The sequence below is a fragment of the Diadema setosum genome, chromosome 10 (genome assembly GCF_964275005.1).
Source record: "Diadema setosum chromosome 10, eeDiaSeto1, whole genome shotgun sequence".
NCBI classification, from domain to species: Eukaryota; Metazoa; Echinodermata; class Echinoidea; order Diadematoida; family Diadematidae; genus Diadema; species Diadema setosum.
The window spans coordinates 14,378,564-14,394,852 of NC_092694.1; positions in this window are offsets into that span (position 1 = coordinate 14,378,564).

Sequence of the window (16,289 nt, forward strand, 5' to 3'; positions counted from 1 at the left end):
TTGCTCAGATTTAATATCTTTAATTTGATTTGGAAAAATGTCTATACTTCTTGACCCGGTGGTCTAAATTTAAACCATGGTTTATGTACATTTCTTCTGCGTAGATCTCATGATTGACAGATTGCGTACGCTAACAGGCATCCAGTAAAAAAAAAAAAAAAAAGTGCATTGATGCGCACATGACAGATTGTATTGGTACGCCTATTTAACGCTTATTTTAAACCATGGTCTAAATTTGTACCATGGTCTAAGTTTAAACCACCTTCGTGAATTCGCGCCCTTGAATTCAAAAGGTGGTAAACCAATTTGAAATGAGCGTCACTGAAAGAAATAAGAATTCATGCCATTTTCAAACAGAGTCTTTGGTTATTCAACATAATATTTGTGGGTATAGCCTCCTTCAAGGCCGTGTTATCAGTGACGGTCATTAGCGAAGAGAGCGGTCAACCTCGCCGCTACTCTCCTGGGGACTTGCCCCTGACATATCTGCGTGATAGGCCCTGTCCTCGCCGGTCGCCCCTCTTGCAGTGACTACAGCGAAAAGAGTCCTTGACATAAAGGCTAATTAGTCAAAATACGTACAATGTTGTAAGAATTGTAATTTCTGTCTTAAATCTTGCAGTACTATCGACCCATCCGCAGGTTGTGTCACCGGTAAAAGGGGATCATCAGCGTTGTTCCTGCTAACATCATCATTTAGGCCATCCTTCCCTGGGATTATTATTATTATTATTATTTTATCCTGGTCTTTCATTGAAAAGTTCCTTATTCTCTCGTTAATCTTCTATATGTCTCCTTGTATCTTTATATTAAGAGAATTTAAGCATAAAACCCAGCATTCTATGCATTCTCTGAATAGACCTATTAATTACTTATAAAGAAACTGAATATTATCATGTCACTGAAGAAAAAACTAAACCCCCGAAAAGCTAAAAGATTTCGTCTCTGTGAACAGGCGATAAAGAAAATAAGTAATTTAGTTGAGGAATAAATGAGAATTAATTGATAGTCTATCATAGAGCAGTAAATCTCGGCAATTTCGTGCTTTCACAACTTTTGTAGGTGAATAACTCTAACATGTCTAACCAAAAAAAGAAATATGATAACCTTAAAACTGAAATTTGTCACGTTCTCTGTTGGAAGCCTTTTAAAATAGAATAGAGATTCGTGGGGGTTCGAGGAAGTAGAGTCAAAAAATATTTGTTCTCACTTGATCTCCTTGTATACTGTGTGAACATGAGGAAAACGGAAGTAACAGCAATAGTGTTCTGAAAGATATTGACTTTATACATGCTCTTAGATAATGGAAATGCGGCATGTCTGCTGGAAAGGAAGCTCTACAAGCAATTGACAAATAGATTGCATAATGAATTTACTGGAAATATTTTCATATTACAGCAATGTTAACTATATAAAACCATATGCGTTTCTAAGCAATAGGATCATTTAATATACATAACTTAAGCCAAAGGGAAATGGTAGGGGCATATGTATCTTACACTTCAATATTTTATGAGGTATTGCGGCATCGACATTTTAGTAACCCTCATAACCTTTACAAAACAAATGGAGGTACAGTTGTAATTTCAACGAGCCTGACTGCATAATGTAGTTATCGAAAATTGTTGGCCACGATACTTGCGAATTTCACTCGGCACCAAGTATAACGCTAAGGTTGAGTCCTTGCAGTGGCTGCATAAATTAATTACTACCTTAGAATGTGTTCAGACCAGACATACCGACTACAAAGTACCTCTGTACATATCTTTTTTTACTACGTTTTGCTATAATTCTTCCGTGACATCCGTACATTATTATAAATGTATGATTTATTTCAATCAAAATAATTCAAGAGTATACCCCATTGTCAAATACTTGCCCTGGGAGAACTGAATTACCTGGCCCATAATGAAACAAAAGATTATTACTGCAAAAATGATGAAGGAAAATAAAACCTCAAACAAACAAAATAATTTCTTTCCCAAGAATATTGCAATCGAGAAAACCGTAAATTGATTGAGGAATGTGTAACAGTTTAATCTAAATGAGTCTCCTAAAGAAAACTTCACGGCAGCAACACTTTTTTATATACAGAATTTCCGTTGGTGAATGACCTTAATCAGGAAATAACCTCAAAATTGAAATTTGAAGCGTCATCTGTTGGAAACCCTGTACACTCTTCCAAGAAAAGGGCCGCGAGAGAATTCGAGGAAATGGCGGTTCGTTGTAATCTGCTTTGGGTAAGTTAGGAAAACGGAAACTTAATAACAATGCTCTGATAGATGCCGATTCTATGAAGGGCGTTTCAAACTGTTTGCATATGTGACTGTGCATCACAAAACCAACAAAAAGTCGCACGCCGTGATTGTACGTGAGGACTTAAAATAAGTGAAATGATTCAACCCAGTCAATCTTGAGTTTTTCGTTTTCTGAAAGAGAAATTCATATGTTACATTATTGCAAAGTTTATGATCATAAAACAAGTGGGAAATTGTATTTTTAGCAGCTTTAGAACTTTTTGTAGAATAATGTGATTACATAATGTCTTAGAGGCCCCTTTTGATTTCTTTAAGATCCTTTCCACACTCTTCAATTTCAGCTGTAATATCTTTTGAAAGGATGCTGTTACTGCTTTGAAAGTTGGTATGATAGAATGTGTTTATAAAGCATATTCAATTTAAGCCTAGTCTGATAATCCCTTTATTGTTGTTGGTGAAGTTTGACTTCCTGTTTTCGTCCCATTCATTGCACAGCTTGGTAGAGATTAAGGGCTTGAATAGACCCTATATTTCAGACCCTGTTTTCTTGGTACACACTTTTAAAAAGTGTGTGCTTTCTTTCCAATATCATATAGATAGGATAGATTAGGAGAATCGATTTGAATTGAGTTATACATCATAACCTGAAAGTCTGCTCTTTCAGAATCTGCTCTTAACTAAAAATCCATGTCTGCCGACTATTTGTTGGTTTTGTGATGCAGGGTCACATTTGTTGACATAAAATTTGTAGAAAGAGACAAAATTGAAGAAAACTCACACCTCAACCTTCACCCTTCTGCTCAATAATCTCTTGCTCTCATTTAATGTTCAAATATTTTGAATATTACATGTTCATAATAAATTCTTTTCTATCTTTAATCAATTGGACTAGATTCACGCAACAACATTGTACATTAAGCTAAACAGAATTAATTGGTAAGGGAATAAACTGGATTACACCCTAATGTTTCATTTTTAAAGGTGTAGTCAGTGACAATAAAAAGGCACGTGCGATATTTTACCACGTACAAGACCATATCATCTTTGTGTGAGAATTATTGTTCACGACGAGGTATAACTTCAAAACGGCTCTATCCTATAGGCCTGGTATACCTGCTATGTATGTTTTTAAGGTTTGTCCGTGTCAATATACAATTAGCCTTGAGTGTATATTCATATTATGTAAATATTCGTTCTTCCAAAATCAAAATAATCAGTTGATAATAGCATTTAACGATGACATCAACGACGAGCTGAAGACAGCTCGCGAGTCATCTTTTCGACAACCGAACGATCAGGAACGTGGAAACGAAGGCGACTCGCAACAGGTGGACTCAGCAGTGATAGTTATATATTGAAGTTGAACACAATGATATTTAAATAAATAAATGGTGACTGCGCATGTAGGTTTTGATATTTGAAACCGCGTACAGTTTGTACTGTATGAGTCAATACCATGGTCTATTGAAAACGGGAAATCATTTTTTAACTTAAACCTGTATGGTATGAGAACAAAAACAAAAACATATCACTTTCGTCCCTCAACATACATCGAGGAATCAGTGATGAGAATGAAAATATTTTCATAGATCATCAAAATAAAGATGCTGTAATATTAAACATCTCCAACACCGGATTTAGAAGCGCCAATTGGAGTAGAAGGTAACAACAACTGTTATTTCAACCACGGTTCAATTTTTTTCAGATGGTGTCGCATGCCCGTCTCTGATGTCTCTTATTTTCTTAAGCATTTTAAGTATTGCTAAATTTGCCTCTGTAGAGAGTTTCAAACGTCAATTGAATATCAACCCAATAGCACTGAATGTCTTACATTATTGAGTTTATAGCATTTTGATTTTATTTGTATGAGTTGCTATCTTTGTTTGGTTGTTATTTCTTCTTCATTTTTGTTTCTCTCTTTCTGAGTTATTCACTCGGTTGTTTGAGTTCTTTGGCTTACATGTATTTCGCGCATGTTGTTATTTGTTTACTGTTTCAGTTAAATTACGCATTTCTTGCTTAATCGTTGTTGTTGCTTTTTTTGTATAACTCTTCCTATGGAATGTGTGTGCATTGTTTGTTTGTTTTTTCCTTGGGTTGAACCCCTTCGAAAAACAGTAACTTTGACGACAGTGAGAACGGCAAACCTTCACAGCGATCATCCATCTTAAAACATCATATTTTATTGTACGTACCGCTTTTGACATTTCATACTTTCATAAAAGATCTCCATCAACTCCATAAAAGATGTTTGAGAAATAACATTAATATAATAAGTATGCTTTTTTTTTCTATCGTGAGTAAGAATGCACTATAATTGTATATAATTATATATAATTATATATTGCTTTGCAAATGACAGACTGATTGACAATTAATGAAATTGCCCTACATCGACGTGAATAAGCTCTGAATTGATCAGTGTTTTAGTAGTAGCCATGATAAAAATCATGGGCGTACATACTCGAACCTACGATGTCCTGATCACCGGACAGGCGTCATTTCCACTAGACCATGGATCTTTCGCCCGACAGCAAGTGTTGGCTCTAATCCTTATAGCATGCAGCGGGTACTACGTAATTATTCAAATTCATGAAATTCTTCCGTCGAGATGTTTTTTATTGCAACTGATTGACAAATTGCCCTACATCGACGTGATCATGGCTACTACTAAAACACTGATCATTCAGTGCTTATTCACGTTGATGTAGGCCCGGCAATTTGTCAATCAGTAGCAATGAAAAACATCTCGACGGAAGAATTTCATGAATTTGAATACATATTACTTGTTTATCGAGGACATTGGCAAATACACATGTATCTTCATAGTGCATCATTGGTTTAAGCGTGCTTATATCTGTTTGTGTAAGCTAGAAAGATACACAACGCTCACATTACCACCAAAAACCGTAGATAAGTAATAATCGCCCTCAACATAGCAACGTCTATTAGTGTAAAATATATTCTGTGCTCTCTACATCGATATGATCAAGCCTATACCATGCACATGCTGCGCGGTTGAAACACTGTTCGGACACGAACGCCATTGCACTTTACACTATCGCAACATTCCTTAAGTGCAATACATGTAAGAAGATCAAATATAATATTTGAAGAGTTTGTTTGCAAAAACCGATAAGTCCATATTTGCCAAACGGAGATATTCGCGATTAAAGGTCAAGAAAAATAAAGAGAATAATAAGAACATTTTTTGCTTCTTTTGACCATCATAACTTCAAAAATGTACCTTTATGTGTAGTGACCAATATAATCATTTAAAAGGTATTATTTTGTACTTTATGACAGAGACCGTACTTCAAAATCTTCAAAAATAGACTTATCGGTTTTTGCAAACAAACTCTTCATTTCTTTCTCAAACTGTTTATTGTTTTTTAGTCTGATACAGATTCTAAGCTAGTTCATACTTGCCGATATGAGGAGGATAAGATAATTTCTGCTGCAATATTCCCCTAGGATTTGATGGGTCAAAGACGATGGTCAAACGATCTGTCGGAGGACCGGCTCCGACCTTTATAGCTCTTTCTAGTTTGGTCTCTGTCAGACCTGAATACAACACACCTGTTTTGAGAGTAAGTATTTAATACATCGTCTGGTTCCATATTTTTAACTCGTTGAGGACAGGAAGTAACATTAGCAACGCGTGAAATGATCCTCCAGTGCCGAGACTTGATTATGAACTTTAACCAGATATTTACATTTCACAAGGGCTGCAGAAACAAAATGATCTTACGATAACAATGATTAATAGCCTACCGAAGTATACATGCCCCTATTGGATTGCAGATTGTGAATATAGTACTTGACCGGGGAGACTGCTTATACATGTACGATACATGAGGATACAGCAGTTCACAGCGACGTCACACAACATGTTTTTAAATATTCCATAATAAAATTATGATGACGCATAATTGCGCAGACAATGCCAACATAATATCTAAATAGCAGTACAATTCGATACCTCTACCTCTTTTAATATACGTCTAATAAAAACATCAACGACACGCAATTCATGACTTATGTGGCAAAGTACTGCAAGCCGTCTGCCAAACCAAATATATATAATGACTACCATAATATTTATGATAATAATCACAACGCAAACCACCAGTAAATAGACAGCAAGCGTGTACTTCTAAGAAAGTATATAAACATTGCGCAATATCACAGCTGTTATCACTTCATCACTTCCTTCTAATAAACGAGACTTTCTCACAGAGTTTGACGAGTTCCGATGCGTTTCTGTTTTGTATGTATGTGTGTGTCTGTGTGTCTGTGTGTTTTAGCAGAGATCATAGCACAACGTTTTTCTGCATAGACATCACATTAGATTAATTGTCAATTGAAAAACAAAAATAAGAGCCCGCAGTTATGATTCCCATGTTGTTCAACTGTCTTTTTCTTTCTAATTGTTGTTGATCTCTTATTCATTTTTTAAATATTTGAGGACTTGATCTTTACATGTAGTTAAATTTTACGCTCTACAATCCCTTTTAAACCTTCTCTCAACTCAATGGATGTTGCATAAGAACTAGTATTCTCAATTTATATTGAACCTGTTTTTTAATGTGATTTGATTAAATCAGTTATACCGAAATAACATGATCATCCCATATCTGTTTTTTTTTCTTTAATTCATCTTTTGCCTTTGATGATGCCATTTCTTTCATTTTCATTCTTAACTTGATTTAATGCGTTATTTATTCGAGTATTCATTTTTATCTATCTTTTCAAGATTAATGCTTTCAAATATTACTCTGTACATCTATCTTTCTTTCACGTTTCCCGGAGAGATGATTCCTCATAAAACAACAATAAAATTCTAAAATTCCTCATAGTTCAAGCCAGACTTGAACTATTCATCAATCTCTTTAATTCATATGTACTCTTTCATTACCCGACTGAAACAAACAACAAAATTGCAATAAGTAATGACAGAAAATCGATAAGATGTGACGAGTAGAACCAGACTGTGTAGTGCTTGACACTCTAAAAGAGTCATATCTGGGTCGCGTGTATGCTGGAGATGATTGAGAAAAACGGGAATGTAGATTGATTGAAATTCTGAAGAGTAATATCTGGGTCGCTTTCATGGAGGAATGAATACATGAATCATATTCTACTCCAGCCTTAAAATGATTCGGGCTGGTTTTGCTAGATTTAAAATGTCTGCGGTAATCCTGCATTCATAGTTAGTACAACTGGAGGAGATCTTACAATGAAAAAAAAAAATCTACCTGGTCAGGCTTATTACGTGTGTGTGTGTGTGTGTTTGTGTGTGTGTGAGGGTTACTTTTATTCTGTTGAAGTATATTGATTGTGTAGCAATCACTACTACATTGGCCTCGTTTTAGGTTCAAGGTTTTCTGCGCTTTCATGCTGGAAATTGGGGTGCAAACCTGGGAATTTGTCGGTTTGTATCATATAATGTACCTAAAAAAATGACGTTATATAAAGATATAAGATGTATAAGGAGAGCTATCGGGAAAGAGAGATCAAACTGGTATATAAGACAGCATGCTGGATACGAACTTCAGGCAGCTTATGTGATACAATGTTCACAACTACTTCATCATAACAAGACTAACATGCGAGTTATTAACATTCAGAGTTATTATCGCGTTACATAAACCAGTAGTACTGAATGGCGTTACTGATGGTGAAAAGTTATTCAAATTTTCTTGCAAGTCTTTCACTTTCAGACGAATACCAAAGCTGCCATCAATTTGTGAAGAGAATCTGAAGTTGACTCAACCGCCTTCTTTTGATACCTAACCATGTCACAGCAAGCCATGCTGAACACGAGCATGTCACTGGCGGACAGTGCGGCTGGAAACTGGCACCCAGTCGCCATTGCCTCTCTGATAAACGCTGGACTCACACTGCCCTTCAGCGCTCTCCTTCTAGCCGTCCTGCGGGGACAGGACGGGCTCGAGTATCTCTCACGTTGTCTTCACATCGCGTTCGCCTGGATCAACATGACGCTGCACGCGACGTGGAGTATCTGGCTGGTCTTCTGGTACGAGTCGGCAAGGGAGGACATTTGCCAAATTACGAACGCGATCTTCCCACTCGTAACCTACGGTTCTCTCATCGCCACAATGTTCAATTTGTGTCTGATTAGTCTTCACAAATACATGTTGATCACTCGGCCGCTGAGATACCACGCACTCCTACAGTCCTCCTCTAATAGAGTGAAACTAATCCTTGGAGCCACATTTTCTGTCTGGGTGCCCTTCTGTCTGGTACAACTGCCGTGGCCAAATCTTCCGTTTTACGGGTTCTTTGCCGACCGTTGCATGGGTTTAAGAACGCTGGAGGACTTCCCCATGTGGCTGGTCGCCTTCGAGAGGATCGGGATTGCCATCCCCGCCGCTGTCGCAACAGTGGTCGTCACCGGCGTGAACGCTGCACTCCTGCGGCTCGCATGGCGGCACGTTCGTCGCGTAGATATCGCCGACGAAGCTGCTGCTCCGCGCCATCAGTGGCGGGTTCGAGGGATATCTCGAACTCACATACCGAGGAAAGGAATCTTGACGGTCTTCCTCATCACATCATCATTCTACGGTTGCTGGGTTCTCTACCTCTTTCTGGATCTCATGACGCATCCGTTCCTGATCAGTTTTTCCATGATAATGGGAGGTGTGGGTGGCTGGCTTCAGCCCATACTGTACGTCGCTACTACTAGAGAGGCCAAAGACATCATTTGGCGTGTTTTACGAAGATGACATAGCATTCCCACTAAGCTAAATCTCTCCCCTTTCGGTGGGTAACAATATTACATTTACAACTCTGTTCTGGTAAAATGGCATCTGCAGCTGTTACTTAGTTTGTGTCGCGCTCTTGATGAAAGATTGGTTCGAGCCATCTGGGTGTTTCTATAATTTGATAATTTGTGATTTTTTTTTCTTCATCGAAACAGGTGACCCTATAACTCAGACATTCCTCATCACTGCAATCGCCCAATGTGCCAGTAGAAGTGGCCGTTCTGATGGTAGAGCAAAATCACCTGATGCATCTGCTAAAGGTGGATGGAACCTAGGGGACGTCGCGATTGGTTAGCCTACAGTTTGCTAATTGAACAGCAAGACTCCTTCAAGAATGCAAATGTATAGCTGGAGAATCTAAAGATTGCTTTAAGGTTGGAGGAAGAGGATTCAGTCGCGGGTATGTCACTGACTATCACTTATAAGATATTGATTAATTTTCGATGGCCCCATTTATCGGAGATGTCACGGCGTCACAGTATGTCTTTTGTGCAGCGGTCATCCAAAGATTCCACCCTCAGCATCGTTTAGGCATACGGCCATTGTCTTTGCCATTGTTCTGAACCAACCAAACATGTCATGTAAGCCAAGGTGAGAAGTTTAATATACTTTTGAGTCTTTTGAGACTTTAACTTCACTTGCCGTCGAGTTCTTGACTTGATAAAGTTATCCATCATCTTGATTTCGTGTGGATGACGTCATCTTATTTGCTGGAAGTTTGTAATTGTCGTATGCATCAACAGTTCAAAACGTTGTATTCCTTAAATTGCTTCACACGGAATCCAGCCGTTTCTCGTTATTAATGATAACGTGTATTTTTCATTACATGGATTTCCCAACGGATATACAATACAATACGATACAAAAACAAACTTACATTGTGTATGAGGATGTACACTAATGAATTACAAGAATCACATCATTAGCTGATTACAAAGACGATGAATGGAAATATACCAATACCTCGAGCATAAATAACTCAATATACCAAACAGACTTTGTAACCATCAAACGCCCTGCAAGATACCATGTCGACAACTAAATGAAATTTTACTTAGTGTCTCAATTATACTTCAATCGACATCATCAGACAAATTATACCAGCAAAAGAAATATGAACGCATGGAAGTATAGAAAATACGTTACTCCAAGTGTGATAGATATATCAAATAGAAATCAAATCCTTACTGATAATTCACGGCTGAACAATGAATCGACGATGATGTAAAAGCAAATGATTTTCTTAAAGTGGGAAAACAAAATCAAATGATGCAGTATTGTTTACCATAAACATCTGCCACATTAATCTTCGGCATTTTGCGAATAGTCTATGGTTTTCTGGCTTTTGTTCATAATATAAATGCACATTTATCTGAATATCTAACCATGGAAGATAAAAGAAAATAGCTGTCTCATAAAAGGTCTTTATCAATGTCCGAAGATAAACCTATTAGACATGATTTTACTGTTATCACAACGAGCTTTTTTTTTTTTTTTTTTTGATAGATCCAGCCCGATAATAGTTGATGGCAGTCTTAAATTCGGGTTAGAGGATCGAGACATAGCTCCTGTTGCATGAGACGTTCGTTTAAAAGTCACCGACTTTCACGGGTCAGTGGATCTCGGCTTGAGCATGACGTTTGCCAGCATAGCAGCCGCCGGGTTGTCTCGTGGAATTCGCGTCCCCTGCCTTTTGGGTCTGAAAAAAAAAACAAAGAAATCAAAACAAATTAGATTTGATATGACTTGATTTGATTTATTCACAAAATCCAGACATATACATGAAACAAAACAAAAATAGATTTGGTATGGTTTGACTTGATTTATTTACAAAATGCAAATACATACACACAGATACGTACGAGTGTACATGGAATATGTCATTATCAATATTGTGCATTTTTGTATGCCGATCGTAATTAACTCTTCAGAGATAACATTCAGAACTGATAACGATAATGCCCATGTGAAATAATGGATTTGACAACAGAGAGATCTTCACAACGTGTTTGGCTGCCCAGCTTAATTGATTTCTTTATATCATCGCATGAAAAAAGAATAACAATCATGGTAATAATAACAATGAAAACAAAATTGAATAAATATGTGATAAGACTTAATTTCAAATTGGTTATTATTCAATTGAATATGTCACGTAAACAGAATGTGTGCTGCAAGCAAAAATCAGAGTTCAAATTTGTCTTTGGCTTTGAAGCTGCTTGGTGAACGTATACATTTGAAAGATCGACAGACATGACAAGCTAAGTGTAAGTTGTTTCATTTGAATGTCCTTTTCACGAATTTGATTGTTAAGAGTTTGATAAAGGTTTCCCGTCCAATTTCATCAGATTTGAATTCTAATGAGCATGCGTTCAAATGCAAGCGATTTTCGTCAACACTCTCTTCTCATAGTTCATTTCAATTCTTCGATCATTCTAATTTGTTTCATGTCATTCCTTTTAGACTCAAATTCACTCAGTTTTGGAGAGAAATTCGTTCAAATTAACAACGCAAAGTTGGCATTCAATTTCGCGCGAGCTGGGTAGATGTTTAATTTCGTCCCCAGTACCAACTTCGAACTCTAAGCATTCGAATTAAATCAACATTGAACAAGGTCTGTTATATGTGATTCATACCGCATTTATACACGTCAAATTTCTATTTTTCACTGTTAAATGATTTATGTAATTTCATCTTCATCACAAATTTTTATCTAATCAGTTAATTTCAATCACATTTTATGTATTTCTCTTCTTTCTAATCTTTCTCCCAGATTCATCTTATTCATTATCGCCAATATGGATATAGCGCTTGGTACGGAATGGTCATAGCTCTCTCTCTCTCTCTCTCTCTTTTTACACGTCCAGATCCATATTTATATTAGACCTGTCCACTTGGTCGATTTTTACCTTCCTCGTATCTACATTATACGTTGCTCGACCCAACTGTATGAATACACCTGCTTTTTTCCAAAAGAATGTCGACAGTCAATTTCGCTGGTTGTCAAATGCTTCAGCTATGCATGCATGCATGTATGCGTATGAAAACTGTTGTTTCGGATGACGGTTTGTCCGAGGAGCGAGGAATTTCAGTATAAGTTAAATGCCCCATTTCAAAGTACTGTAAGTTTGCATCATTTGTTAAAAAAAAGATAAATTCCTTCAAAGAGTAAAAAAACAAAACAAAAAAAATGCTCAAATGTGGCAAATGCTTGCCTTTTCGTGAATTTAATTTCCGTAACGTTCACCATGGCGGTGCTGATGCGAATTCGAATGCGTCTTGCTTGCAATTTGAATTTGAACTCGCTTTTTACACTTTCATGTGTGGAAATCATGACATAGAATGCTGATGAAATCAAATTGAATGAACTAGTTTACTTCTTGAACGTTGGTCTCGGTGGTCATTCAAGTTTGAACTTAATGATCTCGCGTCTTATAAAAATCGAAAGCAAATCTGATGAAATTGGGCGGGAAAACTTACAATTGACTTGAAAATACTATGAGAAGGATAGTGACATTATTGATGATGATAGAAACAAACAAATCATAAGAACAGGAGTGGTTGGGGATTATGGCAGTAAATACGATGAATGAGATTAATGAGGAATAGGATCAACATGATGCTATAAACTCCTATGTGTGAGCGTGTCTACCATTCTTTCAATATGAATCCCAAAAAGTTCGCCTTCTGAAACAACTCATGCAGAGTTCCATACTTGATTGCTTGACATGCATTACAATTTACACACACACACGCACACACATACAGCCACACACACTGGACACACATACAAATCATTTTTGGAATGTTATTATCCACCTTTGACAACATGAAAGAATTATTGACTGCTTTGATATTCCTGACTCAAAAGTCTCACCAAGATTGTCATGCCTCTCAACGTTTCCTTATTACTATTGATATTTCAAATAGTCAGTGTGATTCTATATCAGTGATGCGAGTACTCAACTGAATAGCGTCTATATTGAAGAATCATGTGCATAATCTATAGAGTCAGCTACAACGACTGAAATTCGAACCCGAATATCAACCACTCTAGGAACAAAAGCAATGTATATTCAAAAATACAGTACCATATATCCGAAAAAAATCTCAGTATGAACTTAAAGGGACATTCCAGACGATTTTCATAATTTCACATCATGTAGTACATAAATCGAAAACTCCATGTATAGATTTTTGGAATTTATTGTGGTTCTTGAGCAGAGAAACAATACTTTGAAAAACCTCAAACAAATTACACTGAACAAGGATGATGACATAGGAGGTTCACATATTTAAGCAATGTAGCAGTGTAATTCCATTACAATACCGATTGCTTGCGAGTTCACCTGTGTATAATCTATGCATGCCTTCTTCTTTTGTTCTGCTTCCTTGAGCCCCAACTCATGCATTTTTATGGTGACTCTGCTATGTCATCATCCTTTTTCATTGCAATTTGTTCTAAATTTTGAAAATATTCTTATTCTTCATCCCAATTATCACAAATTCTGAAACTCTGTCCTCAGTATGACTAATTTATAGTTGTTCAAATGTAAAAATCTGAAAATCATCCGGAGGTTTCCTTTAAATTTCGATGATACTTTTAAATGCCATGGCAAAAAAAAAAACCATAAAAATAAAGTGATAATGAAATGTAGCAAATTGATGTGCAATGATATAAAATGACGAGTTTGTACTGAGGCTCACTAAGAAGTATGTAATGTTATAACTAGTTTTGCTTCTATCAGACTTTGTTGTTCTAACACACAGTGCAAAATATAGCAATTAGGCCCTATGGCATATGAAGAGTAGCAATACATCATACGAATGAATCGCATGCAAAATAATGACAAAAGAATTCGTTCAGTCATTCTCGCCTTCCTTAATAATGCAATGATCTCCGCTTCGGTGCTGGCGCAAATCTTTAGAGAGTGTAAATCTAAAGGGTCCAATCACTATCAGAATAAAAATGATATGTATGGTGATGATAGTGATGATGGTGATGACGACATTGATTTTTTTTTTGTGTGTGTGTGTGTGTGTGTGTGTGTGATAACGCCAGAAATGTTGTAGTTCCACATTTACTTGTGACTTTCGGGATCTGTAGTTTCGCTAGAGGGCGTGTCACCGTCTTTGTTTCCCGATGTTTCCTTTGTGCCGACACTACCGTGTGATGGCGCTTTGGTGGTTGGTGGCTTTCGGGAGGGATCAAATGTATCGGCTAGACTGCTCTGGGACTTAAGACTTCCAGGGACTGTCGATTCGTTGGACGTACCACCGTCCCGGTTTTCCACAGTCTTATTAGTGCCACTGTTGCCGTGTGAGGGCCCCGTACGGGTCGAGGGCTTTCGGGAAGGATCCAGGATATCGGCTAGCCTAGTTTGGGGGATGATGCTTTCTGCAGTTGTTTGTTCATTGGACTTATTACCGTCCTTGATTTCTAGGAATTCTTTAGGGGTATCCTTTTGTGGGGGCGCTGTACGGGTTGATGGCTTTCGGGAGGGATCAAGAATATCGGCTAGCCTGTTTTGGGGCGCTAGGCTTTCTGTAATTGTTGGTTCTTTGGACTTATTTCCGTCCTTGTTTTCCCGAAATTCTTTAGGGGTATCCTTGGCATGTGAGGGCGCTGTACGGGTTGATGGCTTTCGGGAGGGATCAAGGATATCGGCTAGCCTGCTCTGGGGCATTATAGTTTCTGCAGTTGTTGGTTCACTGGACTTATTACCGTCCTTGCTTTCCAGAAATTCTTTAGGGGTGTCGTTGCCATGTGAGGGCGCTGTACTGGTTGATGGTTTTCGGGAGGGATCAAGGATATCGGCCAGGCTACTCTGGGGCGTTCGAACAGTCCTCGGTTTGGGGACCGGTGTTGGACGCACCCTGCTAATGAAAATATGGCATGGGCATTGACTTCTACGATTGTTTGCACTGATCAATGCTGATCGGTAGTAACTGTTTTAGAGTTACAATATCTTCTCAGGCTAATGCCTGTTATAACTCCTTTAAGGTGTTAGTATAGGACTTTAAGATGTTAGCATAGTAACACAAATCCTATTTGCGATAAGAAATTATCTTTAAAGCTAGATTTCCTTACTCAATATGATTAATTTTCTGTCTGGTTGACTCATCATATCATCCTTTTATCCGTTTGATATCCTTCATCTTGTTGGTGTTTGTTCTTGCTGGCACATTCACTCTCACACAGTCACTTTGCCCAAATTATCAAGGGAATGCAATTACTGATTGTGTCACGCAATATAGATTAGAAAGACATAGCACTGTTGTCCACATTTATTTCAAGTGAAAGTGGAAATTCCTTTAATCATCTAAAGACCATGACAATTAGGAATGCTTACTCTTGGCAAGAGAAAGTGAAGATCATGCGGTCACTTACGGTTTGTCAGGTTGTACGTTCTCGTTCTCGTCCTTCTCCCCTTCCTTTTCTTTGCCCTCGACATCTTCTCCTTTCGCCTCATCTTCCGCTCCATCATTCTTCTTGTCGCTGGGGGCGTCTGTTGCCGGCTCGCTGTTAGCGGGGAGAGTTTTGGCGCCGTTTTCCTCCCCTCCTTCCAGGTTTTCAGCTTTCGAGGGTGTTTCCACAGTTTCTCCCTCCTTTGTACCCGAAGGATCTGATTCCGGCTCTTGTTTCGTTTCCTTGACTGCGGTCTCTTCCGCAGTGGTCTGCTCGTTGCCAACCTGTTCTCCGTTGTCACTTTTCTTCTCCTCCTCCTCCTCCTCCTCTTTCTCCTTATCTTTCTTGCCCTCCTCCTCTGGTTTATCATGTGCTTTGTCATCCGACTTGGGCTCCGAGTCCTCAACTCCCTGACTGGTTTCACCGCCACCAGCCTCCTGGCCCATATCAGTATACTCCACCCCGCTGACGCTACTCATTGTTTTTCCCTGTCGATCTTTGTCATCTGGCATAAACAAATACCATTATGTATGTTGTTGGGGTTTTTTCAACAGCTTTTGTGCTTGAATGTCCTACCATGATAAAACAGATAGCTGGCGAGGGAAGTATATGCTCTGCTCGTTCTGAATGACTGAAATTTCATGGAGAATATCATACTCCATAAAAATGTAAAATAATGATAAGAGCACCAATTTACAAACTTGCAAACAGTTCATTGAAGATAATAATCTTACAAACAGTAAAGATATATAGACCGGAAAGGCTTTTCAGTGAGGTTTCACTTTTTTTTTCTTTTATCATTACATTTCGTATAAGGGAAATGTAAATTTCAGT